Here is a 20,026-nt window from a genome sequence, read left to right as displayed (position 1 = left end):
AGACTTGATTCATGTCTCTGGAGATTCACCAAGATGCCCACGAAGTTTCAGTGAGATTTGGAATTTAAAAGACAGTGCACTGCACGGTGGCTGGCGGTCCCAGGGTATTGGGGTATTGCAAGAACGCAAGGTCGCAGCAACCCGTGGGATGGCTCAAAATGCAGGTCGTCTTTAGTCTAGTATAAGGTTGTCCAACATGTGGCCCGCGGGCCACAATGCGGCCGCCAAGCCATTTTATGTGGCCCATGAGGCCGTATGTTGGACAACTCTTGAGTAAAAAAAAAAAAGAAAAAAAAAACATTTTATTTTTTTTAAATGTGCCTGTGCGCAAAACTGTAACTTCCTCTGGTGACCCCATGGGGTCAACAGAGGTAGTTACAGTCCTCAGCCACGAAGCGTTTATTTCTGCAATGTTTGTCGGATATCCGACAAACATTGCAGAAATAAATAAATTCATCAAGAAGATCTTGGGACTTGATGATGGAGGAAGGAGAAACTAATTTGTATCACGGCATAGTGAGGGTTACCTCGGGAATACCATTCATTTTCAGTGAGCGCGGGTCCATACAATTGCCCAGTACTCCCACAAACTATGAACAATGGGATTAATATAGTAGCAATTACTTTGCGTTTAAATATCCCATTTCAGGCAAGTAGGACCCACCATGCAAGAGAAGAACGGGCTCCGGCCCAGACATGCCCGTTCCTCTCTTGCATGGTGCTCCGAGGGGCAAAAGGCGAGCCAAAATGAAGGGAGGAGGTGGTGAGGTGAGGAGAAGAGAGTGCTGGCCCGGGCGAAGGATTATGTGGATAGGTGCTATGCAGGAGTTGCTCTCGGCGTGGGCAGCACAGTGGATTCCTGAACCCCTGATTAGCCGTGGGCCGCTGCTCAGAGGGCCATTGTGCGGAGTTACTTTCAAGGTTTGTCATCTCAGGACATATGTTTAGCAGGGGTTGAGGCGACACAGCCTGTCTGCCCCAAAAATCGTTCTTTTGAATTGCGAATGTCACCTAAGATGAACCTTTATCAGCTAAGAAACTTAACCTTTGCAGTGCTTTTTTTCCTTGTCTCGAGACAAAGAACAGCAGGAGCTCAGTTACGTTTACCTGTAAGCACAGTGTGGATTGATGAAAATGTCCATGCATTATACCAAGTACATTGGACATTATAGATGTAGCCAGTGGGGTATCAAAGCATGGCAAATACCACATGTACAGCACAATATGTTACCCTAGTACCCTAGTAGTGCCCCAATAACACGCTGCAACCTGCAAATGGGCCTCAGTGGACCACCTGCCAAGGTTTCTGGAAGTTGCTTATGATCTTGATCTATGAAATGATCTGATATGATAGGTTATTTATAACGCGCTTAATACCCATGCAGCAGTGATCCCAATCATAAAAGTGAAACGGGCAAGCCCAACAGTTATAACTTATTTTCACTCTTTTGGTAGCGCAGTCTGAGGGCAGCCTATACCCTTCAGGAGAGGTGTGAGCTGATACAGTTGCAACACAAAAAACAATAGTACTATGTTCCCAAAATACCTTAGTTCTTGTCTTTCGGATCTCAGCAGAGCCAGGCTTTTCAGCATCAGACCAGAAGCATGGGTGCCTTTGCGCTGGGCTGGGGTCAAGTCGGAGAGCAGCAGCGATGGGCCCCAATGATGCAGTTCTGTTTGGCAGTGGTGCTGATTTGCGGGTAGTAAAAAACGCTGGGAACAGTAGGCCGTGCCAAGTGGATGGCACTGGAGGACTGTGACCTCTGGGCCCAGACAAGGGAATACTTGCCTTTGGCACTGTGCAGGGTCGGCTGACACAACACGGCATATGGTTACGGCAAAGATGTCAAAGCTTCAGCATTGTCATTGAGCAGAACTCTGAGATTCAGGGGTGGTGGAGTGTCGAGGTCCAGGATGATTATGATGGTGTCAATGGGGCCAGCGCTGAGCAGCTCCGCTCAGGAGGGCCATGGGCCCGTGTGGGGCCAACAGGCCAATGGGCAGACTGCAACAGGCCTGCTCGAGCCATCCTGCTATTTATACAAATCCCGGGCCGAGCAGGGCCTGATGGGAGAAAGGAACTTTGCTACAATGTGCTCTTCTGCTGGGCTCTGCCTGCTGGAGCTTCCCCTACACGCGGGACAGGCAGCTCTGCAGATTCTCAGAGCTTCCGGGGGGGCGGGAGGTTGGGGCTGGGTCAGGGCCTGCCTTCTCACCCTCGCTTAGCGGGGCTTCCCAGAACTGACCCAACCCCTGCCCTCTTGCATGCAACTCATACTTATCTGGCAGGGGAGAATCTGATCTCAAGGGCAGATCTCGCAGGGTGAGGCTTACCCATTGCACATCGGATTTGCTGATCCCTGCTATGTTCCCAAATGCGGGATATACAACTGCATTATTTCTGGTAGTGGGGGACTGCGTTCGCGCTCTCCCCCTGATTTATTGGTGAAAGAAAAGGTAAAGTGTGCACTAGGCCTGCTAGGTTGCATACTTTAAGATTGTGCTCACATTGCGTTTCTTCAATTAGGTTCACCTTTGGGTGATCGCTTTTCCACATTTTATCTGTTGAATTGAATTATGCTTCTTTCATCACCACAGAAGTAATGTGTATTACAGAGATAAGCTGCCATATGTATTGGGCACACTGCACATGGTCAGGCAGCATCAATCATGCTTTGTACAGGACAATGCTGGCCTAAATTGGGAACAGCCAGCATAGACATGTTGCTACAGGGGCATATTTTGGGTACAACCAGCATGACAATGTGTTACATCAGTGACCGTGCTGTCTTACACTGTGGACACATTGATCATTAAAATGTGTTGTGTTGTAAAATGTTTTTTTCTGCTGTTGGTGACATGGAATTTTCATGTTCCCCTTTAGAACTGATTGTAAACCTATGGCTTTTTGGTCACCTTTTCTGCTGTAAAATACACCATTTCAACGCCATATTTGAAAATAAATTCTTTGGGGGGGGGGGACCCCCCCCAACCCTCCCTAGAGCCTTGTAGCCTGGCTACGCTCGGTCGCGCCCACTATTTCAGAAAAATATTAACACATAGACACTGAAAAAAATCACAAGCAACTAACCTTTGATCACTTCCCATGACACCAAAAGCTATCTTTGGGACTGCATGGCTATCACTGCCTGTGATGCTATTGTGTCAAAGGTCACACAATATCGCTTTTTAATATACTGCTTTGGGTGAGGTTGTTGACTTTTGGCTCGCCGGCCCACTGGGTGACAAAGTTAATGCTTCGGCCCCACATTCAAAAAGGTTGGACAAGCCTGGTCTAGTGGGTCTCACCAGGCTCTGGGTTCAGGTCATCGTTTTCAGAGTCCCCAGGTCAAATGGAAGGAAGGGCTGGGAAGGGCTGCAGCAGGCTCGGGTTACACAGCAAGCTCTCTGGTCGCTGGAAATCGTATCCGCCATTTTTCCTTCGTCATTCTCTTCGGTTTAAGTTCCAGTGGTCGACATGACTTCAGTTTCCAGTATTTATCAGGAACTACAGCACAACCTCTGCATTCTCTCCCCGCATTTTACAAGAAAGGGGCATCTGGTTGTCCAATCAGGACAGCCAGCCCCCCACTAGGATTTGTCCCAGTTGAAGCAAGGTGTAAGACAAAGGAGGGGGAAGTTTTGGACTCCTATCCTGCTTCCTGTGCTTACAGACTGACTGGAGCCTGGGCGGGGTGTCCAGGGGACTTCGGCCAAAGACGAAACTCGCACAAAGGAATTTCCCACCCTGGATGTCAGGGGAAGAAACAAGAAATGACAAACACTAAAATGGCAGAAAAAGAAGACGGGGGCAATTTTGGTAAAATGAGCACCCATAGGTGCCTTTACTGCAGCTGTGATTACAGCCCACGGTAAAGGTGCACCAAATTATTAAAAGGTATCACTGCCACCAGCCATTAAAGGTAAGCTTGCCACTGTAACAGAATTGTTAGCTTTAATGTGAAAAGGGGATACATTGTGTCTCTCCAGCACTCCACATAAGGTGGGGTGTGCTGGTTTCACCTAACATAATGTAAAAGGGATCCAACGATCCGTTCTACCCTTGGTAGCTGTAGTTCACTCAAGGTTAGCACAAGAAATTTAAATGGGGAGCCCCTACTGCAACCCAGCAACAGCAGGAACTTATTGCCTATAAGTTGTTAAACATGATAACTTTAAAAAGACACTATGGAGAGTCTTAAGGTTCCCACTCACTGAGGTATTAATGAAAAATATCCCACTAGAAAAGCAAAATGTTCTGGGGTTGAACCAGCAAAGGAAGATTTACCAGCTCTGTGGAAATCTTACCTAACAAGGGGCACTGCCTATTTGTCAAGTGGGGCAGACCCCAGATCGATCTGTTTGCAACGGCAGTGAACTCAAAGTACCAGATGTTCGGCAGCAGACTCCACCAACCTGAGGAGGCTGGGGGGACCCGTTCTTCCCGTGGGAAGGGCGGTTTCTGTACACGTTCCCTCTGCTGCTACAAGTCATCAACACACTCAGTGTCAATACGAGATGATACTCATTGCCCCGGCTTGGCCGAGGCAGATTTGGTTCCCGGACCTTCTCAGCCTATCTGCGTCGCCTCCAGTCAAGCTGCCAGTGGTTCTGGATCTTCTAACCAGAGGAAGAGCAATCCTTCATCATGACCCATGATTGCTGAACCTGAGGGCTTGGCTCCTGAAGCCCTAGAGTTTGGAGGTTATGCATTGCCAGCGGACTGCAGAGAGGTCCTTCGCCATGGCATCGCCAACCTTGAAGTGCTATGTTCACAAGTGGAAGCGTTTCGCCACGTGGTGCCAGTCAGAGGATTACCTCTGAGGGTCACAGCCCCACAGATCCTTCCGTACTTGCTATCCTTGGCCAAGGCAGGACTGGCGCACGCCTCCATCAAGTTACATCTGGCGGCTATCTCCCGCTACACCAGGTGATCAGGAAGATTTTCACTTTGGTACCACCGACTCGTCAAGGAGTTTCTCAAAGTACATTTCAGATCTTTCCAGCCAGTGAAGGCTCCAGCCCTGGCGTGGGAACTCAACATGGTTCTGACGAGGCTCATGGGGTACCCCCCTTTTAAGTCTTTGCATCAGGCCCCACTCCATTTCCTCTCGTGGAAAACGGCCTTCCTTGTGGCCCTCACCTCTGCCAGAAAGTTAGGTGAGATCCAGGCCGTATCCTGCAAGCAACCGTACTTGACTTTCCATGAATCAAGGGGGGTGCTGCGTAGGCACCCCTCTTTCATGCTGAAGGTTCAGTCGGGATTCCACCTGAACAAGACTTTGGTGTTGCCTGTTTTATTCCCGAAAACTTGGTCTCCGGCGGAGAGGGCCTTGCACTCGCTAGAAGTTGCTTGTACCCTGAAGTTCTACGTGGCACGCATAAAGGATTGTTGGAAGACTTCACAACCGTTCGTGAACTTGGTCCTGTGAGCCATGGGAAGGGTTTGTCCAGGGCTTAATTTTCAAGGTCGCTCTCTGGCTGCATCACGCACTGTCATCGGTTGGCGAACCGACTGCTGCCCGGCCGTCAGAGAGTCCACTCCACCAGAGCGATCGCTGCGACAACGGTGTTCCTGTTTGGTGTGCTGCTGCTGGGCATCCGCAGGGCTGCTATGTGGATTTCCACACACACCTTCACGAGGTTCTACTGCATCAACAAAGATGCCAGGCAGGAGTGCAGAGTCGGCCAAGCAGTGCTATGAAACCTGTTCGTGTGAGGTGAGGCTATTCCAGAGGCAAGTTAATTGCTTCTGTTGAGCCTTGCCTCCTCCCATGGTTGTGTAATGTTGTACTGCTGTGTATTCGGTATTCGTTATTCATGAGCATGTGAATCCATGCAAGACCCCATGCTGGAGAAGGTTTAAGTTATTTAACTGTAACTATTGCACTTCAGCAGGGGTCTGGCATGGATTCACATACGAAACCTCCCTCCGGACTCATATGTGGCTCTTATTAGTCATACTGCCACTTTACGTGCTTTTCAAATCTGAAGGTGGCTGCCAGAGGGGGGGCTTAGGGATAGGACTGTCCTTGGATGGGGGCAGTATGACCCAGAGGACAGTGATTGTTTTAGAGGAGAAATAGTTTTTAAGTGAAAGTGACCTGTTTCTTTTACCAAGGAATATTCATGAGCATGCAAATCCATGCCAGACCCATGCTGGAGAACAATACTTGTAGATAAATAACTTAAACCTTCTTCCCTACTGATGAGAACATGTCTCTGGATTAGCTACAAGCATGCGGCTGTATTGTCTGCTGACCAGACCAAGGCTTTGGCCTCACATCCTCTCAAGCAATGGTGCAAATAGCTTTTTCTTGCTTCTAGTGGGCAAGTTGGCCCTGCATTGGCAAGAGACTAAGAAGGACCAGTGAATTTTGGATAGAAGGGCCTAAGCCTACTCTGTGCGGCTTGGGACCACTTCACTGGCTTCATCTCCAGGACAACAGAGTAACCCTTGAATTTATTGAAAAAACTAGAATCTTAAAATATTATGTGGGAGGTTCCATGTCACCAAAAAAACTGGGTATGCTATTCATTGTAATCCCGATCCCCAAAAAATCGGGATGGGAAGGTTTAAAACTCACCCTGTGAGACCACTTGGGTGTGCAGTGAAACCTGGCCTCATAGAAGTTGGCTCCCGCACCCTCCGGCACCGTTGAGAGGAGAAAGAGCACCTCCACACCAGTGAATCACTAAACTAAAAGTGCGAAACTGGAGGCAATTAATTCAAGCACTTCCTCAGTGAAACGGAGAAGCCTGGAGCGGAGTGGAAACGGAGACAAGCAAACGTAGTTGCAGATTACTGGGGAAGCGAGGCCTATGAGAGACCCGATGTGCCTGATCCCTGCTACCAGCTGGGGTATCTGCGTGGTTAGTGCAGGCCCCTTAAGACCCGCTCCAGCCCGCAGATGCTGGTGCAGCAGGTGCAACGAGGGGTCGAAGCATAAGGTGTGGGTGCACAGCCCGGCCTGGAGGGAGGAGCCGGCCCCAGAAGCATCCCGCTGAAAAGCAAGAGGCAGCATTGTAGAGCAACGGAGACCCACAGTTGGCACTGGAGACCCTGAACGGAAGCCGTACACCTCAGAAGGTGGTGTACTTGGCAGACTTCCCCCCACCCCACCCTCCTACCACCCTCCCTCCACAACTCCCCCCCACATCCCTTACTGAGGAAATATAACGGGGGGAAGGGGGGAAAAAGAAAAAAATATTGTCTTGTGGGGCAGCGCCTGGGGGGCCCGGAGCATCACCAAGGATGAAAAACAAGGACCTGCGGCCTGTCCTGGAGAGTGGTGAACTACAGGGACCTGCAACCCTCCCCCCCCCCCTTGGCCTGGGCAGTGCCAAAAGTCTGCTCCTCCTAAACCCACCTAGACAGAGACGGGGACATTTTGGAAGGAGCAAGCATCCGCGCCATCGGCCAGAGAGGCGGGGAACGGACCGAAGGACACGCAACAAAGGGGTACGGTGAGCAGCTGAGCGCAAACAAAGGGAGTACCCTTGCCATGGGGAGAAGCGCATGGGCCAGGGGCGCCCCAGGGGGCAGAGACTGAAAAGGGGACAGAGCCAACCACCTCACCCCCACCTCTACCTGTGCCTCCCACACCTACAGCAGCGGACAGCATTAACACTAAAACAGTGTCCAATAGCCCGGGAACTAGCGTAAGAGGACAGAAGCCTGGCTTTCCCCCGCTCCTCCCCCTCCACTGCCAAGAGCTATAAATCAGAGGTAAGTGTCTGGTACACCGAGCCCTTCAGCACCCTGGGCCAGCGCTGCAGGACAGAGCCCTGTGCGAGCGCCATTATTGGTCTGTGGGAGCTGTTGGTACAAGCACAAAATAAAAGTGGGTGACATAAAGGAGGCAAGCTCAGAAGAATAAAAGGGAGAGATACCACAAAGCAGGCAAGAGGCAAGGCGGAGGGACAGGACTGCTGGGCCACACAACAGTGGTGCGTTTTGGGCCTCTCATACAGGCATTTGGAGACTGAGGCAAGGAGAACAACTTGGGGCGCACAAATGGTGTGGGCTATGGAGGAGAAGGTTGATAGACGGAGAGTGAAGGAGCCCCAGGACCAGGAGTCAGGCTGTGATACCCAAAAGATGGAATAAACAAGAAAAAGAGCGTGAAAGCAGAGGGGGGGGGAGAGGAAGGGGGAGAAGAAAAAACAGGAAAAAGAAACGCAACCAAAAGAATGACTAAAAGGAAGGAGAAAGGAAAGACCCCTGGTCCAACATGCCAAGAGATGGACCGGAGAGCCACGCAATCCGGAAGGCAGGGAGGATCAATGAGAGAGGCAACTAAGGGAAATATGTTGACTGAGGTGGACATGTCTCTTCTCCACAAAAGAAGATTCAGGCCACATCCTGGCAGAAATGAAGGCCCTCAGAGGGGGACCTGCAGGCCCCACTGCACAGACCTGGCGAACCGAGTGGGCACCGTTGAGAGCAAGATAGAGGACCTGGAAAACAACCAGCTGAATGCGGAACTGGTGGAAATGCAGTTGGACTCAAGGATGACCGAGTTAGAATTGCGAGAAGAGAAGGTGATGCTTAAAATGGATGATTTCGAAAATAGAGAGAAAAGAAAAATCTGAATACTGGGTCTTAGAGAAACAGAGGGAGAGACCCTGACACAAGTGGAGAAGGTCCAGTCCCTTGTACAGTCTCCTTGAAGCAGAAGGAGGCAAAGTGGTGCAACTTGAAAGAGCACACAAGGAGGGGGGGGCCTACCGAAACAGCCCCCGCTCCATCGTGGCCAAATTCTTGATATAAAGACAAAGCCGAAGTACTGCTCAAAGCAAATCAACGCAGAGAACTGGATTACTAAGGCTCGAAAGTGAGGATCTACCAAGACTTGTCCAATCTCACGCTATCTAGGCGAAGAGACTGCAGACTGCTCACGAAACGGCTCCAAGAGGAGGGCATAAGGTACAGGTGGGGATACCCATTCTCGCTACAGTTTGAGGTTGAAGCAGTCAAATATCTTATAACATCGAGTGAGGTGGAGCAAGCACTGTCATCTCACCTGTTAGGCAGAAACCTGTGCAGTTCCCTTAGGGACCACTGCAAAAAGTTTAAGACTACAGGAGTAAGCGGTAAACCCAATTGGTAGCAGTCTGCACCACCCAGATTTACCTGGTAGCTGTGGCTGAGCAGTCAGACTTCTCTCAAGAAGAGTTAGGCAATATATAGAGTATACACAATAGGGCTAAAAACACAGTAGCACAAGCAAACACTGACCAGAGCTTTGGTATAAAAGTATATAATTATTTAAAAACACACTTATAAAAATCACTGGCACTAATATATCAAGCAAGTTCAAACACAGTCACTATAAGTATATACACCTCCCTAGTTAATTATTCGACAAGTCTAGGTTAAGACACCATTTATTTAGCAAAATGGAGGTGAGCGCGTAACCATAGATGGCACTCCAATAATTTGTTTAAAAAGGGAGAGAAAAGGCAGAATAGGAAAAGAACACAGTACCAACACTTTTAAGAAAACACAGCAAGTCAAGAAAGGCAGGGTCTACTGTATAGCAAAACGTTCATAGGCCAGGCCCACTCTTGGAGAGCAAGGCGGTATCTGCCCAAGATCACACAGTGGAAATGCACTCAGTCTTTGCAGTAAAGTCAAGAGGTTGGATCAAGTCAGAAAGGTAAAGTTAACAGGTCCGAGGTCACCCCAGGATAGAGAGTCAAGGATTTACGGGACACCTTGGACAATCTGTTGCAAGGGAGTCCAGGTGGGACACAGTACCTGAAATGGTGAGAAAGCTCCAGCGGGGGCAGTTGTTCCTGGCAGCGGATGCAAGTCGGGGCTTCGTCCAGGGGAAGAGAAGATCTCGACGTGGAGGAAAGCTGGAGGTCGTTGCACTGCCAGGGAAGAAACCAGCCGCGGAGTTTCCCGTTTAAAAGGTACGACCCTTTTATTCGCGGTAGTGGTGAAGCGTGGCTATCCGGCCGCCGGGGTGCTTGGCACGGGCGATTCGACCACGAGACGATCCAGGAAGGCGAAAAAGGCGAACTGGTTGGTCCCACCAGCTCAAAGGGAAGAAGACTCTCCTGGAAGAAGATCTCCTCTGTCGTCGAGGAAGTGGTGAGTTCGTACAGCAGGGCTCTACTGGTGGTGTCGTCGTTGTAGATGGCTCAGCTTCTCCCCTCTTCGGATTCTTTAGGTCCTGTGGCGACTTCTGAAGTTCCAGCCCCCAAAGCCCTGCTTTTATGCAGCAAAACCCCCATTCTTCAGCCTAGCTGTCACTCAAACATGTAAGTGGTGAGTCGGGCGGCTCACCACTGGGCCAATCACACAAGAGTGCGACTTGAGTTGCCATGGCAACTCAGTCCAGGGTGCCTAATCCCCCTCCCACACATCCTGTTGACCCCAGAGTGGCACCATTTGGAGGTCTTCTGTGGAGAAGTCTGCCAAAAAGTGGAACAAAGGGCTCGACTTGGGTTAGATATTCAGATGCGAACACCAACGCCATTTTAAAACCGAGTCCTGGCAAAAAGACCCAACCGCAGAATAAATATTAATTAAATAACTCGGCAGTATCTTTAACATTGCACCAAAAAGTGGTGCGTTTAAAATGAATAGGAAAATCCCATAGGAAATATTCCGGTGGAATATTTTGAGTGGTAACCACTGCCACCAGCTAGAAACTCGACAAGGGGGGACTGGACAGTGCACCCTTGAAGAACAGACCCAGGGGCAATCGAATTACCCCTACCAGTACTTCCACAATATGTTGGTTTGTATTGGTTCTGCTCACAATTTGAGACTAGTAAAGCCAATGGTGACTTTACATGCCCTGGGAGACAGTAGTCAGTCCCAGGGTATGGAGTCTTATGTTTGGGGGTCACTATGACACCCCTGTGTTACTGCACTGAGGGTGCTGTGTAACACACATATCAAAAACACATGAAGCCCTATGGAGTAAAAGACCCCATAGCCCATAAAACACATTCACAGTCAAAGGACATTCTCAAATTATTCCTAAGAGTGGGAGAAAAAGAGTCTCACTTTTAGCAGGCGAAAAAAATAAACCCCAAAAATCCAGCAAAGCTGCTGGGGGACTCACTCGGTTTGGGAAATTAGCCTTAACAGAGAATTCTCCCTAACGTCACCTCAGACATGGAGGTCGAACCTGATGGACCAACCACGAGCCGGGAACGACAACTGCCAAACCTGGCCCCACAGTGGAGGAGGAGAGGCCAGACAGGGGGGAAGCATATGAGACTGAACAGCCCATCTCCTAATGGGACCCCTGCAATGACAAAGCAGCAACTGGACAGGAGTACCCCCGGAGGAACTGGTTGAAAGCCAAGAACAGCCTAGCAATCCTAGGCGGTATGGAAAAATTAAAAAAATTAGTGCTGGAGGGAGGGAAACTCCTCTACTCCAAGGTGGCCCTTTGCAATAAAGAGGGCGTCTCAGTAAGTTCTACAGAGTTTGACAGGTTAAGGTTATCAACCGTTACAATGTTCAGGGGGAGTTAAAAGGGGGGTTACGCTTCAGGAAACCAATTGTCCATCAGGAACAGAAGAGAGACTACTATAAACAAGATGACAAAAGGCAGGAGCCAACAATCAACCAAGTAGCAGAAGGACAAGGGAATGAGCCAACCAAGTACAGATAAGAGAAGTGGCAGTCTGGTCGTGGGTACCTTAAACGTGAAAGGCCTAAACTCACCAACGAAGAGGACTTTAGTAGCAAGGGAGTTTCGTAAAGCCTCTCTAGATGTGCTATTTCTACAAGAAACACGCCAGGTCAGATGGGATGAGCGATCTCTGAGAGAGGCAGTTATAGGACATGTCTATTGGCCTTCTGGCACAGAAAAGAGTAGATTTAGGGGTGATCCTACACAATGTAGAGTACAGGAATGTGAAGTGAGTAAACTTATGGAGGGGAGGATGTTGGTGATACAGGGCAGATTAGAGGGTGTAAGAGTAGTGTTGGCCATGGTATATGCACCCAATCAAGGACGGTGGGATTCCTACAAAGGGCACTAGATGCCATACAAGCGCTAGGAGCGGAGCTGTACATCATCTGGGGGGATTTGAACTCCTGGGCGAATGAGGTGTGGGACAGGAAAACAGTGGGTGAGTACGGGAACCTGTTGGTGGTGGAAAGGCCAGGAAATCTAGGACGGACAATGGAGACACAAGGCCCGGTTGATGTGTGGAGAACACACCCAAGAGAGGGGGGTTATACTTTCTACTCCGCACCACATGCAACATACACCATGATAGACTACCTGCTATTGATTATAGACCAAGGGCAAGAGTAGTGGGATGCCATATTAGGCCAGTGGCCGGGACGGACCATGATATGGTCTGAATGACTCTGGACATAGAAGGAATGCATAGACCTGACAGCAGCTGGAGATGCAATGAATTACTCTGGAGACACTGCATATTTGTGGACGATCTAGATGAGTACTTTGAGATAAACGACACTCGGGAGGTGGGCGCGGTGTGGGATGCGGGGAAGGCCACTGTGAGAGGGCTCCTGATCAGTGAAGGTTTGAGTAAGAAGCGGAAAAGAAGGCTACTGGGGGACAAACTCCGAAAAGTGATAAAGGGGGAGGAAAGGATGCTTGCTGGGGAGGGAGAGTTGGGTAATTCCCGGGAGGCATTACAAGCAAAGAGGGCTGAACTTAAAGCGCTGGGATTGGGGGCAACCCTGAATAAGTTAGTACCTCAAGCAGAGGTTTTTACGTAAAGGGGGACCAAGCAGACGCGCTCCAGGCAGCTTGACACCGGGCGCAAAGGGCGGAGAGATGGGTAATCATCCTAGAGGACCCAAAAGCAGGCCCTAGACCTACACCTACTGGCATGGCAGAGGGCTTCACACAATATTATGAAGAACTATATAAATCAGAGTGCCCAGAGGCAGACACAGCGATAGAGTACCTACAGGGGGTCGACATGATTCGACTCACAAGCCCAGAAATAGAGGACCTAGAGAGCCCAATAACTATGGATGAAGTGCGAGAGGCTATTTCTCGCCTCCCGAATGGGGAAGCCCCAGGGGAAAACGGGTACACCACAGGATTTTATAAAACGTTCTCAGGAGGGCTTTTGAGTCGTATGGTTAACTCTATAATGATATGCTGGAGACAGGGGTAGCTCCTGCATCCTTCAGTAAGGCATTAATAATGGTAACACCTAAAGAAGGGAGAGACCCAGACCCAATGTCAGTCTTACTGCCCCATCTCACTGTTAAATGTGGATGAAAAGATATTTACGTGCATACTTGCAACTCGATTAGAAGAGAAAATGCCACGCATCATACACCCAGACCAAATGGGATTGATAATGGGTAGGCAGGGCCCGGATGCAATACAAAAAACCCTAGACCTAATGGAGCATGTCACAGCTGCCCCGGGGATAACGCACTACTGAGCCTAGATGCTGAGAAGGTCTTCAACCGAGTAAAGTCGGCCTTCCTGTTTGCAGTGTTGAGGAAGATGGGTTTCGGAGATGCAATGTGCTGAGCCATAGGGGCAGTTTATGCATTCCCTACAGCGAATATGGTAGTGAATGGGGAAAATGTCCAGGGAACTCAAACTTAGCAGGGGCACAAGGCAGGGGTGTCGCTGTGTCCTTTACTATTTGCACTGGCAATAGAGCCCGTGGGCAGGAAAATAAGGGTGGAGGACCGGATAAGTGGCATCAAAGTGGGAAATTAAAGTCACAAAATAAACATGTACGCAGACTTAGTTATACATCTCGAATGCTGCCGTGTCGGTCCGCGAGGCAATCCAGATACTGTAGAGGAGGAGCCAAGTACCCCTACTCCAACCGCCCCGCCCTTATTACCTGTCTGTTGGAAACCAGAGTATGAGAAATACACGGAGCAGTTGAACAGACAAAGAGCAGAGTATTGACTCTGCGCAGTACCAGTGAAAGTACCAATACCTAAGAATATCTGGGAGGCAAGGTACCCATTGAGAAAACCATACCTGCATACAAGAAAATATGATGGCCATTTGAATGAGATTCCTGAAGAAGCAGAGCAAATGAAGGGCAAAGATTAATGGTGACGTCACACAGAATCGAGCTGACGTCTGTAGAAGAGATGCAGAGACCAGAGAATGCAGATATTCTATAAGGCATCAAGAAAGTACCAAGGATAAGTGACATCTTGGGATCAAGATGAAGCTTATGCCACATAAACAAATGACAATATCAAGTCATTTTACACGTGTACAGATGCAAAAGAAATGTAAGCAGACAAAGTAATCTTGAGGCTAGCTTTATAGTGAATAGATTGCGGCAAGTGCCTATATGTGTATATAATATATATGTGTGTGTATGTATATATATATATATATATATATAATTTCTGATGTTTGTTAATCTGCTTAGAATCACTTGCTGTGCATAGTCCGACATCCAGTGGTCACTGCAGAGTATTGCATTTTGTTTTTCGTAGTCGAAAAGGGGACGTCGACAAGGCGTGTCTGTAACACTATCCCTATATTGACGTGCAGTGTACCCACAATCCCTCACGCGTCGAGGTCCCTCAGATTGTTTTTTTCCGCCCAGATATTGGTCGCCTATACGCAGAGCTCCTCGAGAGACATTGCAAAAAACTTTATTTCGACCTTTGATGACCCTTAACTTATATTATTACTTACATCCCTCCTTTGGCGTTGTAGCTGCAAAGCTGTTCACCGTCGATCAAGATCGCCGACGGCGGTGCCTTCGACGGAGGAGGTTGTTCGGCATTCGTGGCCTGGCCTCGACCGCCAAATACAGTAGGGAGAGTGGGGTCGTGGCACATTTATTGTTTCTCTTTGAGAATGCCTTTCCCTTTCCCCTCCCTTTCCGTCGGGGTTGTTGTCACATGCAATCTGTTCCTCAGCTATGGAGAGGACACCCTTTAGGTTTTGCCCGCGTTGCAAAGGCAAATTTACCTGGAAAGACGAGCATAAACGGTGTAACCGTTGCTTGCCCCTCGACCACAAAGAAGACGGCTGTGCGGCCTGTCGGCTCCTTAAGCCGAAGACTTTGAAAGACCGTAGGGTCAAGAGATGGGCAGCCTATGCCATGTCTAGGTCTGAGTCATTACCCGCCGCCGCAGTAAGTGTCGAGGAATGCGACAACCCGACGTCCGTTTCGGAAGTCGTAGACCTCTCTAAGGAGCGTTCACGTTCCTCAGCGTCCGGCCCCGACCAGCTCAGCTCACGCCCTGCTTATGGGGATAAACACCCTGGCAACAAGGACGCACACAGAAAACACTCCCATAGACATACAACCCACGGCTCTTCCTCGAAGACGAAGAGAGCATTAGCGCCAACGGAGACGCAGGTCCTACCGGCGGCCTCCTCAGACCGCAAACGCGACTAGCGACTGGGCTACCCCCAGATAAGGGCGCTATCACTAAACCGCCAGACGACGCGCACCGGCAGAGAGTGCCCGTCAGCGTAAAGCAAGCGACGCCTGTAACGTCAACGCCGGAGGTACCCTTGACAGACAGTTTAGTTGTCGAGAGCCTGGCGAGGATTATTTCCACCGATAGCCAGAGACGGATGGCGAAAGAGACGTCGGTTACCGCTCATAAGGCCCGGGAAATGCCGAAAAGGTCAGAAGGAAGGCAGAAATCGCCCGCTCAGTCAAGAGGGACTCCTAGCCTACCAGAAGACTTTTCAGAAGGCATGGGGAACCTCTCTTCGATGTTATGGGATAGGTCGAAGTGTTTTCTAATGGAAGGCCCTCCCTTTTCTCCCCCCTGACCGCTCCGGGGTACCTCAAGAAACCCTAGAAAGACTCCAGTTCTGTATGGACAAAATGGAGAGGTTTATGGAGACTCGGAACCTTCCAACACCCAAGAGATCAAGAGAGGCACCTCAGGAGGATCCCAGGGCCAAGTACCCCAGGCTGTTTGATTCCCCCCCCCCTCCAAGAGGATGTAGATCTATATGACCTCACTGGAGAGGACCCCCACTTTCAGGATGATGACGAATTCTTGGGCAATGAAGGGGAACAAAACCTAGAGGAGTAAGGTTTTGAAGACAACCCGGATATGGGTGAGGGGGGCTTCGGAGAAGACCCAGAAGAAGGGGCTTCACAGCCCTGGCAGTCCCCATCAGCATTTTCAAACCGTGAAGCCATAAACCTCTCCCCACCCAAAGAGTCACCTATTAGGAATACATCTCCTATAGATGATAAACCTACCTTTAATGCATTTCGAGATCGAGACCGGGGAAACTTCTCCTGACATGGACTTTGTAGAAAAGATCATTAAGGAGAAACCCCCCTGTCAGCCAAACCATTCCCATCCTCGCCTCAGTAAAGAGACGAATTATTCCTTCACTGTCCACTCCCGCGTTGATCAGAGGGGTCAACCCAAGGATAGAAAAATGTAGTCCTTCTCCATTGGACCCGTTATACATCAGGGGCACTCTGTACCAGACTCCTTAGTGGTGACAAATACCAGGAAGAGAGCAGGGGTCCCGCTGTCAACTAGCGAGGCACCACCAGATAAGGAGGGTAAAAAATGGTATGACCTAGGAAAGAGGATTACAGCCTCAGCTGCCTTTTCCGCAAGAATTGCCAACTACTCCTCTCTGCTGGCAAGTTACGCAGATGCACAATGGAGCAAACTACGTAAGGACTTTGAGGAGGTACCGGAACCCCTACGTACTCGCCTTCTAGCCACGGTGGCTGAAGGGACCTTAGTCATCCAAAGCATCATTAAAAATACTCTGGATGCTGCAGAGACGGCTGGGCGTTCCCTAGTCCAAGGAATCCTACTCAAACGCCATGTATGGCTACGTAATTCAGGCTTTAAACCTGAAACACAAGCATCTCTTATTAACAAACCTATAGAAGATGCAAACCTCTTTGGTAAGGCGGTGGATGAGGCACTAGAGACCGCAAAGAAGGAATTTCACACGATCAAGACCCTAGATCAAATTTCAAGGCCTCCCAACAAATGTGGTTATGGCAACAAACGTTTTTTTCGAGGCCAGCAGCAACAGCAGCAGCAGCAATACTCTGCAGATAACTGGTCCTCCTTCTTCAAGAAGTGGACCAACTACTAGAAAAAGGAGCTATAGAGGTTGTGCCTCTATCCCAGGTAATGGGAGGTATTTATTCAGTGTACTTCCATGTACCCAAAAAGGACTTAACCATGTGCCCTGTACTAGATTTGCGCCCAGCAAACAAATTTGTCAAACCTCAAATGTTTCGTATGGTGACTCTACAGGAGGTAATCCCCCTGCTTTCACAGGGAGATTACATGACAACACTGGACCTGAAAGATGCATACTTTCATATTTTAATGTTGCCAGCTCACAGGAAATACCTCAGGTTCATGATAGAGGACAAATACTACCAGTTCAGAGTGCTACCCTTCGGCATAGCATCAGCACCAAGAGTATTCACGAAGGTACTGGCAGTGGCCCACCTGCACAGGTTGTCCATCCCAGTATACCCTTACCTCGACGATTGGCTCATAACAGGGGATTCTTACGAAGCATGCTTCTCAAATACCCAAAAGACTTTAGACCTTTTGTTTCAACTGGGCTTCTCCATCAACGAGAAGAAGTCCAGCTTAGACCCCAGCCAGATCAAACAATTCCTAGGGGCTCTAATTCAAACAAAGGACAACCTCATCTTCGCCTCCAACGAGAGGGTCCAAAACATGCTGTTTCAAATCCCTCAATATGTGGCCGGTCGAGAGGTGACGGTACGCAAAGCAATGCACTTACTAGGAATGATGGCGTCATGCATTGATTTGGTACCTCGCGCGCGCCTGCGCCCAATGCAAGAGTGGCTCAACAGCCAGTGGTGTCAGGCAAGCGGACAATGGAATGATCTAGTGGTGGTCTCGCAGGCCTTGGTTCTCTCGCTACGGTGGTGGTCGAAGGAAAACCTGGTAATAGGGAAACCATTCGCCACCCCCGCAGTAGAAGCCACTCTAACCACAGCCGCATCCCTCACAGGATGGGGGGGGCTCACCTATCCCATCAGACTGCTCACAGAGTCTGGACTCCGAGCGTAGCATCCAAGCACATAAACTTACTGGAGCTACTAGCTGTGTTGAAGGCACTGAAAGCCTTCCAGGCACGCCTGCAAGGGACGACAATGATGGTCCTCGCGGACAGCACCACAGCCATGTACTACCTCAACAAGCAGGGGGGCACTCACTCTCCAAGCTGTCCCAGAACATCTGGAAGTGGGCTCTCAAACACATGTTCCTACTGTGACAACATGTACCAGGGGGAACTCAATCTGCTAGCAGACAAACTCAGCAAAGATTTCCCTCTGCCCTCAGAGTACGAATGGCGGTTACACAAAGACATTGTCTTTGAGGTCTTCACACAATGGGGATTCCCAGAAATAGATCTGTTCGCAACTCTGGAGAACTTGCAATGCCAAGATTACGCCTCCAGGTACCCCCAGAACCAATCCAAGTGTAACGGTCTATTGATACCATGTTCAGGGCCATTTGTTTACGCTTTTTCCCCCCCGACTCCCCTTCTCAACAAGATAGTACACAACATGCACCAGGAACAAGTTACCATGATACTGGTGGCCCCTATGTGGGCCAGACAGCCTTGGTTCGCTCACTTGGAGATGTCCCTATCTCCTCCAGTGAAACTTCCCTGCCCGTACAACATGCTGTCACAGGACAAGGGCAGGACACTACATCCATGCCCTCAGACCATGAACTTAGCAGCCTGGCTCCTGAGGTCATAGAATTTGGACATTTACAACTCCCGCAGAGATGCATGGACATTCTCAGGGAGGCTAGAAAGCCTAACACTCGTCACTGTTATTCTAGCAAATGGAAAATATTTGTCATCTGGTGTAGGGGAAGGAGTATCAACCCAGTTGATTGCTCTCCCACACAAATTGTTCTGTACCTGACTCACCTACTAGACGCAGGCTTGGTGTTTAACTCTATTAAAGTCCATTTAGCTGCACTTTCCGCATACACCACTTCCCAACTTAAAGTGTCATGGTGGAAAGTTCCAGTTATTAAAGCCTTCATGGAAGGAGTGAAGAGGATCCAACCCCCCATAGCTAACACTGTTCCCGGATGGGACCTAAATGTGGTACTAACCAGGCTCATGGGGTCTCCCTTTGAACCCATGCACAAAGCAACACTTAAAGACCTCACTCTTAAGACTGCTTTTCTAATAGCCATCACCTCCATTAGGAGAGTAAGTGAACTACAAGCGCTCTCTGTACTAGACCCATTTGTTACAGTTCACAAGGATAAGGTGGTTCTACGTACACATCCTAGATTTGCACCAAAATGTATCTCTAAATTCCATGTCAACCAGTCAATAGAACTACCAACGTTCTTTCAAAATCCCTCAAACCTAGAGCCTGCATATACTGGATGTTGGCACAGCAGTGATGTTTTATATGAAGAAATAGACCATTGAGAAAGACTAATCAGTTCTGTCTCGTTGGCAGCAGGAAGAGAAGGAGATGCAGTTTCGAAATCCACATTTCTAGATGGATTGTACAATGCATTACTCTGTTTCTCTCTTGCTAAGAGAGAACTACCCTTCAAGCCAAAAGCACACTCCACTCGAGACACCAGGGCTTCCATAGCTTTCATTGAAATGTCCCTCTTGAGTCCATTTGCAAAGCGGCAACCTGGAGTTCTATTCACACCTTTACAAAACACCACTGTCTAGATGCCCACTCTAGATCTGATTCCCAGGTGGGACAAGCAGTATTAAGACATCTTTTCTCTACTGTTCTTTCTCACAACCCACCTCCACCTCCGGGAACTGCTCGCTAGTCTATGCACAGCATGTGATTCTAAGCAGATTAACAAACATCAGAAGACAATGCATTACTTACCGTAAAAGCATTTCTGATGGTTGTATCTGCTTAGATTCACATGCGCCCACCCTTCCTCCCCGCTCGGATGGAAGGAACATCGACTTTCTTCTATATCTCTTTTCTGTACTCACTCACGTCTAATAGGCTCCCTCAGGGCTGAAAAAATACAAACAGAGGGACCTCGACGCGTGAGGGATTGTGGGTA

The 20,026-nt window shown here is 49.2% G+C and overlaps 1 protein-coding gene and 1 non-coding gene across 14 annotated transcripts in view; both read left to right on the top strand.

Moving 5' to 3' along the window:
• Positions 1–20,026, top strand: part of CAPRIN2 (caprin family member 2) — a 2,777,496-nt gene that overhangs the window by 1,929,368 nt on the left and 828,102 nt on the right. The gene's annotated exons all lie outside the window — the stretch shown is intronic.
• On the top strand, positions 2,275–2,436 carry LOC138514781 (U1 spliceosomal RNA). Its single transcript, XR_011281935.1, has one exon. It is a non-coding gene; the product is annotated as a U1 spliceosomal RNA (small nuclear RNA).

Source organism: Ambystoma mexicanum, chromosome 12 (assembly GCF_040938575.1).
Source record: "Ambystoma mexicanum isolate Mex_15411 chromosome 12, UKY_AmexF1_1, whole genome shotgun sequence".
Classification (NCBI taxonomy): domain Eukaryota; kingdom Metazoa; phylum Chordata; class Amphibia; order Caudata; family Ambystomatidae; genus Ambystoma; species Ambystoma mexicanum.
The sequence above is the reverse complement of the archived record's forward strand: the minus strand, read 5'-3'. Positions and strand labels throughout refer to the sequence as shown.